General features: G+C 41.7%; 1 pseudogene; it reads left to right on the forward strand.

The window, feature by feature from the left end:
- Positions 1–1,965: 1,965 nt before the first annotated feature.
- The window catches only part of LOC139034108 (elongation factor 1-beta pseudogene), a 39,910-nt pseudogene continuing 28,309 nt past the window's right edge, over positions 1,966–13,566 (forward strand).

The following is a 13,566-nucleotide window of genomic DNA, read 5'->3' on the forward strand; positions in this document are numbered from 1 at the left end:
GTTGGATGGCATCACTGACTCAATAGACATAAGTTTGAGCAAACTCCAGGAGATAGTGAAGGACAGGAAAGCCTGGTATGCTGCAGCCCAGGGGGTTGCAAAGAGTCAGACAGGACAAAGCAACTGAACAGTAACAAGTATTGCTATCTTGAAGCTTCTAAAGATGTCTACATGCAAGTGGACTGTAATTTATAGAGAAAAATTAGCATAAACTACCATCATACAAGGCAGAACTAATGGATGGTCTGAATAGACTACAGAGTGTCATAGAAATACAGATGATGGAGAAATTCCTTCTAGCCTGGTATTCTAGGGAAGGCTGCATGCTGAAGTGCTATTTGGATTGACCCAGAAGATGGCTGGAATTTTGATAGATTAGGAGGGAAGGACACAAACGGGACAAAGGCCCAGAGGAAATGGAGGCAACGTCATGCCTGGGGAAGAGAGGAGGCGGGAGGTCAGCTGGAGCACAATATGCATTAGGGAGGACAGGAGCCCTAGGGCCTGGAAGGCTGCATGGGAGAAGACAAGGCATAAGATAGGATGCAGATGGGCTGGTCTATGGGCCTGTGAGAAACTGAAGCCAAGCAGAAGAGGAAAATTGGGGTTGGAGTCAGTAATTTGGGTGTTTTCCTCCTGATCTTCTATTCATTGGCCCATGAGACCTCTGGATTCAGTTTTTTCACTCAGGAATGGAGAGCACTGGACATGGCTATCTCTTTTGAGACTCTGGTTTCCATTCTTTTGGTCATACATTTATAAGTGCAATTTCCGGATCATATGGTGGCTCTATTTTTAATTTTTGGAGGACCCTCCACCATGTTTTCCATAGTGGTTACATTGTTTTACATTCCCACTAACAGTGCACAAGCATTAACTTCTCCACCTCCCCAGCAACATTTGTATTTTCTGGTTTTTAGATAGCAGCTATCCAAATGGGTGTGAGGGGATATCTCATTGTGATTTAGATTTGCAACGGCTCTGATGATTAGTGATGCTGAGCGTCTTTTCATATGCTTGTTGGCTGTCTGTATATCATCTTTGGAGAAATTCTATTCAACTCCTTTGCCCATTTTCTAATTGGGATATTCAATTTTTTTATTTCCTTGAGTTGTAGGAGTTCTTTATATATTCTGGATATTAACCCCTTATCAAATATATGATTTGCACTGTTTTCTCTTATTCTGCAGGTTGCCTTTTCACTTTGTAGGTTATGTCCTTTGATGAACGACAGCTCTGGAGTTCTATGCTGTCCAGGCTGTTCATTTTTGCTTTTGTTGCCTGTGCTTGTGGTGTCATGTCCAAGAAATCATTGCCAAATCCAATGTCATGAAGCTTTTTCTCTTCATTTTCTTCCAGGAGTTTTAGCATTTTGTATGTCCCCAGTTGCACAGGGCCTTGGCTTGCAGGGAGAAGCCCAGAGGCACTGGGGGCAGCTGCAGCAGGAACACACAGGGTCCAGACACCAGAGCAGTGCGGCAGAGAGGATGTAGGATAACTCCTGGGGATGCAGGGACCAGCTCCAACATCCAAGGATCAGTTTTTAAAAGAGTGAGAGAAACTGCAAGTCTTTATAGCTCTAAGCATCCTCTCATGCATTAATTCAATCTGCACTTACCATGCATCATACACGATAGAAGATGTGGTTCTAAGCACTTTGCATGTGTTCTTTTCAGCCTCAGGATGCACTATCTAAGCATCTACTAGGTACCCATAGGCACTGGGGATTAAAGGTGATCAAGACACATCACTCATGCTCGAGGAATTCACTATCTTGCCAAAGTCACCAGGGTTTGTATTCATTTCCCTGTTTCTCCTTCTCCCTCTCTTTCTTACACTCTGGCTCTTCTTTCTCTCTGACTAATCTTGCTTATAGCTCAACATATGTCAGGCTGTCAACATATGGCATATTTTGCAAACAGATAAACAGTGGCACATATGCAACCATATATTCCTGGCACGCAGATGCCCCAGTTTGGCTTCGTCAGCCTCAGCAGAAAGCACTTGGTAAGTCTCTCTCAGAAATTCAAGAACACAAGAGCTGCTCATGTATCTTCTGACAAGTGGTTAAAAGAAGTTATTCCTTGTCTTAAGTGTGAAAGCGGGAAAGCTGCCTCCCTGCTCTTTCAGTCCAGAGGCATTCAAGAGCAAAGGCTCTGTCCTCAGTCTCCACTGTCTGGGATCTTCTGACCAGAGGTCTATTTGCCCATTAAAGATCCTTCTGTTTCTCCATTTGGCAGTGATTCATTATTTCCTCTGCTGCAGTAGATCAGCCCTCTGTGGATGTGGATGCTGGACTCTAAGAGTCTCAGGTGTATTTTGTCCATGTAAAAATAAAAATAAGTGTGCAGCAGACTCTGGAGATGTCCTCCCCACCCCACCCCCCATATCCTTCCACACTCTCATTTCCCTGCACATCAACCTTAATGTCTGGATCTGTATTTCTTTGTCTGAGGGCGTTCTCAGCTCGTGCATGCAATACGCCCTGTACTGCCTCTCCTACAGCATCCCTCAACCCACTCCTCATGAGACATGCTGGATAAACACCCCAGTTTTCTCACCCTTCATGGGTAATTCTGAGGTCTTGGCTCCCAGAGCTCCCATGGGGAGACTTGTGGGGTACTATATCCTAGTAGGCTTCCTTCTTTTTCCTTCCTCTTTCCCACCACCCGCCTACTGGTGTTTTCTGCAGTTACCCCATAAACAAAGTACTTGCACTTGAATCTCTGTGTCAGGGTTTTCTTCGGGGGTACCCCAATTAAGATACTCTGGAACTCAACTGTGGGGAAAACGGTGAGCAATTATAACACAGGATCTCCTCAAATGTGGACTTCTGATGGTGGCCCAGGAAGCAATCTGCACCAAAAAGAAAAATGCTCCTGGATAGCAGTGGAAGCAGCAGCAGATCCCACACTGCTGGAAATACTCTGCCCAAATCAGAGTGGGTCACTGGGTCTGGGAAGCATTCGTCCCAGCAGCTGAGCAGAACTGCCCAGCCCTGGTCATGAGAAAATGGAAACCAAAGATACAGTGAGCAAGTTAGCTTCTACCCCTTTTTCTACTCCGGTGCAACTTCTTGCCTCCTGCCTCTTAAGATCACGTTTTCTTCCTTTTCCATGTAAAGATTAAAATGTACACAAATGATAAGATCAGGGAAAGCTGCAACCCAAAACGAAAATGAACATGACTGTTGGCTTGTTACAGTGGCTCAGCATATACTAAATCTGAGTTAACATGTAACTGCTAAAAACTCGGGTTAGATCGATGGAGGCAAAAGTCATTTAACAAAGGTAACTCCAGACATCAAATTTTAAAATTATCTTTATATGATTGTCCTCCAAATTTTTCAGCAAAGTCTTCAGGGCAAATTTTATAAGCTGAATATGGGAAGGAAGAAAATAAGAGTCTGAAATGAGAATGAGGCCCATTACATCTTGACCCTTGATCCACTGAGTAAGCTCTAGGCCAGCACTGTCCAACAGAACTTTCTATGATGATGGAATGTTCTAGAGCTACACTTTCTAATACAGTAGCTGTTAACCCCATGTGGCTACTGAGTACTTGCAATGTGGATAGTGCATTCAATATGTATTAGAGTTACCTAAATAACTCATCTATTGCATTGTTACATATGCTGTTCAATACAGCTTTATAATTGCAATACAATCACAGAATGGTTATTTCAGTGCCAGGTGTTTCCCCATCCCCTTATTCTTCTTCTCCCCAGTGAAGCCCTGACTTGAGACCATTTTCCTGTCTTTAACTCAAGTATCCCTTTCAGCAGGGGTCCCCAACCTCCAGGCCATGGACCAGTACCTCCTGTCAGATCAGTCGCAGCATATGAGATTAGAAATAAAGTGCATGATAAATGTAATGTGCTTGAATCATCCTGAAACCATCCCCTCACTCCTGGTCCATGGAAAATTGTATTCTATGAAATTGGTCCCTGGTGCAGAAAAGGTTGGGGACCACTGCCCTACAGGATTGATTTTCCTTCTGTTCTTCAGACCTGCTTGCTGTCCACCACCTCCCAGGCTTTGGGATCTATCGGTGGAAAGGATCACAAAGTTTGTCCATCTCCAAACCAAACTTCTCTTTAATCTCTTTCCTGTTGACTCAACCAGGGGGTAAGGACACCAGAGAAAACATGGTGACTTGCTGCAAACCTTACATCATGGACCTCATACACCTTCTTCCCTTCATCCTTAGGCCTGCTCTGAATTTGTGGAGAGACCCTGACAAACTACTCCTCATGGAATAGTGATGCAGATGCTGTCAGAGGTCTGCACACATCCCCTTAGAGGCCTTCACCATCTTCATGCACATCTGTCACTCCCCAATCCCCTCCAGCTGGGACCTGCAACTCTTTGTTGTAGGAAAGTCCTCAGGCTGCAGGGACCTGCTTTGTCTATGCAAGTAGATCCAGGAGTGCCTGGGAATCTACATTGCAGTGACTTCTGATCCAGTGATTAGCAAGACAGCGAGGTGGGTGGTCTCTAACTAATCCGGCTCCCTTGTCCCCTGATGAGGATTTACACTATCCCCAGACAAGGACTGAGGCCGGGTTACCCTCCCAGGGACTTCGCGTGAAGTATGACTCCTCTTTGCAATTCTTCTCTTTCCAGTTCCATTTCCTTACTGGTTTTTATGAACCTTCATCTCAGAGTCTACTACTGAGGAATCCAATGTAAAAGAACTATTTCTTACAGTCAAAAAGGGATTCCCAGGTGGCACAGTGGTGAAGAATCTGCCTGCCACTGCAGAAGATGCAAGAGACATGAGTTCGATCCCTGGGTCAGAAAGATTCCCTGGAGTAGGAAATGGTAACCCACTCCAGTATTCTTGCCTGGAGAATCCTGTGGACAGAGGAGCCTGGCAGGCTATAGTCCATGGGGTCACAAAGAGTTGGACACGACTGAGTGACTAAGCACACATACAATTTAAAAAAAAAAAAAAAGAACTAAAATCCTCTAAAGCTTCTTCTCCTTGTTTGGGTTTTTTGGTTTGTTTGTAATCTTTCTTTTTTTAACCTTGTTTTCCAAGAGACCAGTGGGCAGAAATATTTTCCAATTAAACATTTAAAAATATTTTGAGCCTAGCAGAACAGATCAGTGTTACCTTATACTCTTGAAAATGGTGTTCTCTGTCCAACAGCTACATTCTTCAGAGGGCCTCAACCTAAACCTTTGAATCATTACCTCAGTGTCAGGCCCTCAAAATATAAAGGGAAAGAGAGGGACATGTCACGATTCAGCAAGTATCTGTCATGGGTGTACAGCATTTGAGGCATCCATCCCAGACGGAGAGACGACAGTAACAGGGTGCCCCGAGTTGCTCTCATTTTACACAGCTTTGGATGAATCTGCTCATCAGACTGCTGAGCAACATGCTTGGCGACAAAGACTTATTAAAGATGAAATTGGGCTCTTCGAAATCTTTTTTAAAAAATTACCGAAGGGCTACTTCATGGCCTAGTTTCTTTATTAAGCAATAACGTATGGAACGTCTTGTTTTCAGTCCTCAGCAGCTGCCAAAACCTGAACATGTCAAATCCAAGCGATCACAGCCATCCAGGAGATCTATTAATAGCAAGATAATTTTCAAGTCCACTGTACCGAGTAGTGTTTTGTTTTTTGGTTAGGCATATAATACATTCCATATCATGTCTGCTGAGTTCTGTTTTGAGGTTCCACTTTTAAAAATAAATCAGGCTTGTTTTAAATTAGGGCAACAATAAATCCATCAGTGTTTGGTATTTTGGCTTGGGATACTGTGGGACCACAGCTAATATCTAGGTTTATGGAACTTAAATTAAAACACTGTTTTATATTCTTGTACTGTGTTTCCTGGTGTTTGTCTGGAATCACAGAAGTGAAAGAAGGAAAAGAGTTCTCTGGCAAGGAAGCAAATTGTAATAATACAAAGAGGCATATTATCTAATATGGATTCTGGTCTGCTTGGGGGCATCTACATGAGGGGAAGAAAGTCACAGGTAGGAAAATACATTTCCCCCTATTCAAACCATTCACCAAGGCCTCTGCCTCTGTGTGTGTGTGTGTTGTTTAAAAATCCTTCCCTACTGCAGGGTCATAAAGCTATTGTGATGGTTAATTTTCCAACTTGGCTGGGCTATGGTGCCCAGCTGTTTGGTCAAACTCCAGCCTAGATGTTGCTGTGAAGACATTTTACAAATGCGATTTAACATTTGCATCAGTAGACTTTGATAAAGAAGGTTACCATCCATAGTGTGTAGGGACCTTATTCAATCAGCTAAAAGCCTTCAGAGAAAAGACTGAGCTTCCTCAAGGAAGAAGGAATTTGTTCTCCAAACTGCCTTTAGACTCAAGACTATTAACACCAACTCCTGCCAGAATTTCCACCCTGCTGGCCTGCCCTGGGGATTTAAGACTTTCCAGTCCCACCCCTACAATGTTTTCAGTCAATTCCTTAAAATATCTAAATAACTAAATCAATCTCTCTCTATATATATATACATGCATACATATACATATACATGTATCACAAATTCACACACGTACAGCAATAAGGTATATACACCAATCTATACATATACACATCCTACTGGTTCCATTTCTCTGGAGAACTCTAATACAGATATTCTCCTATGTGTTGTTCTAAAAGTTAAGTTTGGCATTTTACAACTAATTTCTTAACCCATCTGGAATTGATTTTGAGGATATATTCTTAATTAATTATTTCTTCAGTCAATTTCATGTGTTTGAGGAAATAAAAAGAGATAAATGTCTGTCTTTGCCAGTCCTCTTGGTTGTAATTTTGTGTGTCTTTTTAGAAGCATAAACATCTAGTTCTCACTGCACAAATTCTGATTCAACAGGTCTGAGTTGGGGCCTAAGCACATATATTTCTTTAATACAGGCAATTTTGAAGTTCTATCTAGAAGAAAATATAGAATGAATACTTTTAATATCCTTTAGATAGGAAACATCTGAAAATGACATCAGAGACAAAATCCACTAAGAGAAAAAGCATGAAATATTTGACAATATTAAATATTTCTAAACTGTATAGAACTATCAGTTATAAGATGAACAAGCTCTAAAGATCTAAGGTATAATATGGTAACTAGTTGACAATACTGTATTGTGTAACTGAAATTTGCCGAGAGTAGAACTTAAATGTTCACACCAAAGATAAGGTAAATATGTGAGGTGATGCACATGTTAATTAACTCAATGGTCAGAATCCTTTCACAATGTATGAAAAAAAAGTGTTAGTCACTCAGTCATGTCCAACTCTTTTGCAGCCCCATGGACTGTAGCCCACCAGACTCCTCTGTCCATGGGATTCTCCGGGTAAGAATACTAGAATGGGTTACCATGCCCTCCTCCAGGGGATCTTCCTGACCCAGGATTGAACTCAGGTCTCTTACATTGCAGGCAGATTCTTTACTATTTGAGTCACCAGGAAAGTATATGTATATCAACTCATCACTTTGTACACTTTAATTACAATTCTATTTCTCAATTAAACCTCAATCAAGCTGAAAAAGTCATATAGAAAAGTGCATCCACAAGATTTTTAAATTTCTGTACAGCAAATACCTCCAAAAGGAAAGTAAAAAAGTAGAAGGACAGACTTGGGGAAATGTACGATACATATTAAATATTAATATCCCTATACAAAAAGCTCTTACAAGTAAATACTACAGGAACAACGAATAGATCAGAATGATTAAGAAACTGAGTTATGGGATCTCTCTGCCTAGTTCTGAATCCTGGCTACAGCACTTACAAGATCCTGGTGGACACATTATTGCAACTCTGCCTCTAGTTTTGCATCTCCAATATCAGAATAATGATAACTTCACTGGGTAATGATGAATATTAAAATAGGTAATGACTGCTAAGGGCTTAGAATAGTGACACATTGTAAGGCATCAATAAATATTAACTTTCTAATGAAAAGAGGACCTTCCAAAGAAAAGCGGACAGATGACATAAACGGTTGATTCACTAAAAGCAACAATAATGTACGTAAATCAATATCTAAGTGACAGACTTATTTCAAGATATGCTTAGCATACAACCACTGGATGCTAAATGAATCTTTCCAAATAAAACAATAAATTGGCTGCCACCAAGAATATAAAAACAATTTAATGACCTTTTAAATTTTAAAAATAAAACATGAAAACCTATGCCTGATTTAAGCTGTTTAACAGAGTAACAATCTTAATACCTAACATTTAAACAGCACTTGCTGTATGCCAAGGCATCATGTGTTTTGCATTCTTTTGCGAAGAATACTATTATCATTTCCTTCTTCTGGCTGAGGAAACTGAGGCTCAGAGAGGTCTAATAATTTGTTCAAGGTCACACAGCTAGTAAAATGGCAGATCTGTGGTTGATCCCTAGCAGTCTGTTTCCTGAGTCTGTGCTTTTAACTGGCATAAGATAGAAAAAACTATGTATAAGTATGAAAGATCATTTCTTAATTATTTGGTGCCTGAAAGTTACAGCTGTGAGATATCCAGCATGCTCCCTGGTCTCTTGCAGGTTTCCTAACTTCATGCAGTTTCATCAAGCATTAAAGCGCCAGGGTGGATGTGGTGGTAAAGATGTGCTATCTGTCAAATGGTTCCACTGTGCAGCTTGCTGTCACTCTCTGAGAGGGATATGTTGAGGGAGACAGACGACATGAAACCTCTAACTAAAAGCAGGTCTGTCAACTGACAAAGTTCTTATAATTTCTGCTTTCCCTCTCCACCAAGACCACCAACTATAGAAAGCTATTTATAAGGTTGTTTTTCCCAAGGCTGTTCATCCCATTCTATTGTGCAAGAGGCATTTTTATACCCCATTACCAGCACAGCTCTGTATACACTACAAAGAGCAGATGTTCAACAAAAGTATAGATGAGGAGGAGGGGGAGGTTCAGGCATATTACCTAGAAAATGCTCAAAAGAGGGATGATGTGGATGACTAGTTAAAAGCAGAACTTTAGGGTCAGAGTAGACCTGGGTTTGAATCCTGTTACCACCATTTACAACTTGTGGGTCCTTGGGCAAGTCAGTTAATCTCCTGGTGTCAAATAGAGATAGGAGGGCATCATAAAGATTAAATGATATAATTCTTGCCAAGAATTCAGCCAGAGTTGCTACTCTCGATCATTATCATCAATATCTCAACTTAATAAAAAGCTTAGAAACTATGACTTCATCACATTCAAAATTATCTAGAGACTTCAATGTCATCTGAAGCAAAGACATAGATCTATGCCATGGAAGACAGAAACTGAGAGACTAAAGTTTTTGGTGACAAACCTTTCTTGTGGTCTCGATAGTATAAACTGAGTACAAGATGGTGGCCTCAGGAGGTCAAATGTAATCAAGACTGGTAATTCCATCTGGAGTCACCTGACGAACCTTGTCATTTCCTGAGAGAAACTACCCCCACTCCGCCCCGAATACTGTTGTGACTTAGAGATGTTATCCTTTCCCAACTCAGCATGGCCACAGTCATCCATTGTCAGTGCTTGAGGACAATAGAAAGCTGGCCTGGACCTATTCTGCCTGTTCATTATTGCCCCACATAACCTCACTTCTTTTCTTCCAACAGACAGTGTTAATATGTGCAGCCTTAGATTATAATTTGAAGTCTGCAACAGAGTCATGTTGAAGAAAGCCAAGGAATAGATTTTGTTAAACAAAAACCAGTGAAACTAAAGGAAACATCATCATTTTTGTACCAAATGCAATCTAATGATAAGCTGTATATGTGAGAATCCATCTGTTCCTTGGGTTGTAATTAAATTTCTCCTTGAACAACCATCTTGTATACTTAGGGGAAACTGTTTACATTTCATCATAGCTTTGAAAAGGTAATCGATCTCTATCTTAATCAACCTTTCTTACTTGGATCATTTCTTTGAAAGGCTGATGAACATGGTTGCTTTTAAAAATACATCTCGGCAGTGAATTTGACTGGTATCAGAAGTACCATAAATCAGTGCAGTTTTAGAGATAGTTTTGATAATGAATGGCTCTGGTGCCCAAAAAGCACCTTTGGCAGACTGATGCAGCAATGGCTCCCAATTTGTTCAAGTCTCTCTGTATCCATACCCTTGGGGAGTCTCCTTATACTTATACTCCAGACTTGGCTGTGTGATTGTCTGATCCACAGCTTAAAAACAAATGTGATGCAAGCAAAGATTTGAAAAGCACGTGCACATTGGAGCTCTCCCTCTCTTGCTATTCTTAGGACTCTTGTTATAGCTGCAACGTGAACAAACCCATCTGGGGCTGTCTGATGAAAGATAAGACATCATTAAGCTGGAACTTAAATGGCTGCCTCAGCTAACAGCCAGCCAGCATCCTAGCTGACCCAGCGGCCACCTGTAGACACAGAGGAGTGACACCTAGTTGAAACCAGCAGAAAGCTCATCCATTTGAGCCCAGTCCAAATTTCCAGATTACAAAATTGTGGGGGTTATTTTTAAGACACTAGGCTGTGGGGAGGTTTGTTATACAGTAAAAGCTAACTGACTCAGTGGCCCAGTTAGAGCAGAGTTGTTGCACCAGCACTGGGGCAGAAGTTGGACTCCATCTGAATGATTTTGCTTATAAACAGCTGTGAAGGACATGAACCTAAAACAACCAAAAGTGAGTAAACACCAGGTGGTCCATCCATCCATAGACACACAGGTACATCACGGTGATTAGAAAAACTAGAATACACCTTGCCACAGAGGATAGGGATGGGCTGACCCTTCACTATTCAGTGTTTGGGATCAGTTGAGTAGACACTTGAAATTATGAGGATTTTAGGAACACTGAGAGCCTCCCATTCAGCACCACCTAAAACTTCATTTGTTTGCTATTTTGCATTTCACGCTTTGCACAAAGCTCCTGAAGCCCTTGATTGGATCAGATCAACTAACTTGTGAAACTGAAACTTGTTCTGTGACTTTGTTCCATCTACTTTTCCTAAGTATACGCTCGGTAAAATCTCCCTTAGGAAAAGGGTTCTGTGGTCATATAAATTATTAGATACTCCTGATTCCTCCTGGAATTTCACTACGTACCTTGGTATACTAAAGTCCTGATTGTTTTCATTTATTCCAGTGCTGAGATGTATATGACCATGGAACTCTTTTTGTGAGCAACGTATATTAAATCCTCATTAAGCAATGTTTTTCAGAGAATGCTTTGAGAAAGTTTTTTTAAAAAACTTTCTGACAGTGAGATACAGCATACATATGGAAAAGTACATGAAGCACAAATATGCAGCACAATGAATTACTGTAGACCAAACATTCCTGCAGCTACCACCCTGATCAACAAGCAGATCACTGCCAACACCTCCACTAGACCCCTGCACTTTCCTAATCCATCAGGGTTTCCTCCTTCCTCTCGAGAGAGAACCGTTGCCCTGACTTTATGGTAGTAACTTCCTTGCCATGTTCACTGTTTTGCCACCTAGTATATATACCGAAAATGGAGATTTGTTTTGTGTGTTTTTGAAAGCTATATAAATGGAATTACATGCTACATATTGGAGGAGCAGGTGGTGTAAGTATCTTCAACTTTAACAGATAATGTCAAAGTCTTCGCCAAATCGAGGGAAAGGGTACCCACTGACATGCCTATCGCCAGGGTACGAGAGTTCCAGTTGCTCACTAGCAGATGTTTTCATTTCTGCCATCTACTCAATGGACAGTGAAGCTTTGAATTTGCATTTCTCTGTTTAGTAAGGAGGTTGAGCACATTTCTTTATGTTTACTGGTCATTTGTATATCTTCTTTTGTGCTGCTCATGTTCAAGCTTTCTGCTCATTTCTTGATGGAGTTTCTACTTCTCTCTTAATGGACAGGAGTTCTTTATCTATTCTAGATAAGTCTTTTATTGGGTACAGGAGCTGCAAATATATTCTCTTGCTCTCTGGCTTTTTTTTTCTCTTTCTTAATGGGGTCTACTGTTGAACAAAAGTTCTTCATTTAAACATAATCACATATATCAGTTGTTTTCCTTTTATGCTTAGTTCTTAGTGTGACACCTGTAATAACACCTGTCTCTGTGTCCAGTGGTATTCTGAGGAGCTGGACTTTAAATAGTCAAGTCACTGGTCACTGGTAGTAGTCAAAGCCAAAAACTACAGGTTGGAGAAGAAAAGGGAGGTGGGTCGGAATGGGGAGGGCAGAATGCCAGAGGGGTTGTCAAGAAGGCAACAGGGGCCCTTCAGGTGGATAGAGAGTTAAGACTGCAAGTGGACTGAATGTCATTTTCACCAGACAGCTCCTTATGCGTGGAAAGGATGTTGGCAGTATCTCAGAATGAACAGAGAATCAGTTAAGAAGATGTGTGGGGAGAGTAATGTACATATCAACATCTCCAAAGGGAATTGTGCTGAGAGAATTACCACTCTGGCTGGACCCACGAATGCCATCTTTAAAGCCTTTGCTACCATCATGGATGAACGGGAAGAGGACATCAGCACAGCTGCCAGCACACCCCAGTCACCCTGAGCCTAGTGGTCCCTGCTAGCAGTGTGGCTCTCTCACTAGGAAAGGTGGTTTCGAGATCAACAGAATATGACAAGGGAGTAGAGGGGTTCAGGGCCAGGTGTCAGGGAATATGCCTTCTGACTCAAGTGACCAGGCCATTATAATCTCTGATGCAAGCCATCACTGAGTGTAACTGACAAGCCCTTCTGGTCACATTGGAGTCACCCTGACTCCAAAGGCCATCCAGCTCTCTGGTCATCTTTGCAGTGATCAGGACACATAAGACACAGGCAACAATGGCAGGGGCTTTCCTCATCCCTGTTCTACGGCCCATCCATGTGCCTCAACCCTGGAGGCCTCCAGAATTCAAGGCTGCTACGTCACAGCCACATTTTACCAAGCTTCCCCTGTTGGCAATGTGAAAATCTTGTTTTTCTCTGAGGCATGGCAACCCTGGATTCAGTGACATTAAATCAACTCTCCAGAGATGTATCTACTGAGACTACTCATGGGCTCATCATTTCAAGCATTTTCATTGACCTCTTATGGGTACCACCATACAAGGGGTTGCCATTCTCTTCTCCAGGGGATCTTCCTGACCCAGGGATCGAACTCAGTCTCCTGCACTGCAGGCAGATTCTTCACCATCTGAGCCACCAGGGAAGCCCACTACCACCACACAATGGGGCATTAGGGTGCCCAAATCAGTAAGAGTCAGACATCTGGGGCATAGTTCATCATTGCAAACTCAAAGGAAGGACCTACCATTAGGCCAGTGGCCATCATTGGATCTGCCGCCAGCATTAGCCTGGTTCCGTATCTAATTGTCCAACTGTCCTCAGAAACAGGTGGCACAGGGAGCTGCTAAGACAATGCAGATCCGTCTGCAATCCTCTCTGGCTGTTCACCACTCTTGATCCATCTGTGTTGTTTCTGAACAGTCAGCATTTCCAGGTTTTAAATAGTCTGTAAGTTTCCATTTCTTTACACTTTACCATCCACTTGTGACTTTTAAATTATTCTAATTCCTTTCTCTGTTCAGCTGTTAGATGCTGAGATCCATATTTAGTTTTATAAGCTTCT

The sequence above is a fragment of the Odocoileus virginianus genome, unplaced genomic scaffold (assembly GCF_023699985.2).
Source record: "Odocoileus virginianus isolate 20LAN1187 ecotype Illinois unplaced genomic scaffold, Ovbor_1.2 Unplaced_Contig_25, whole genome shotgun sequence".
Lineage (NCBI taxonomy): Eukaryota > Metazoa > Chordata > Mammalia > Artiodactyla > Cervidae > Odocoileus > Odocoileus virginianus.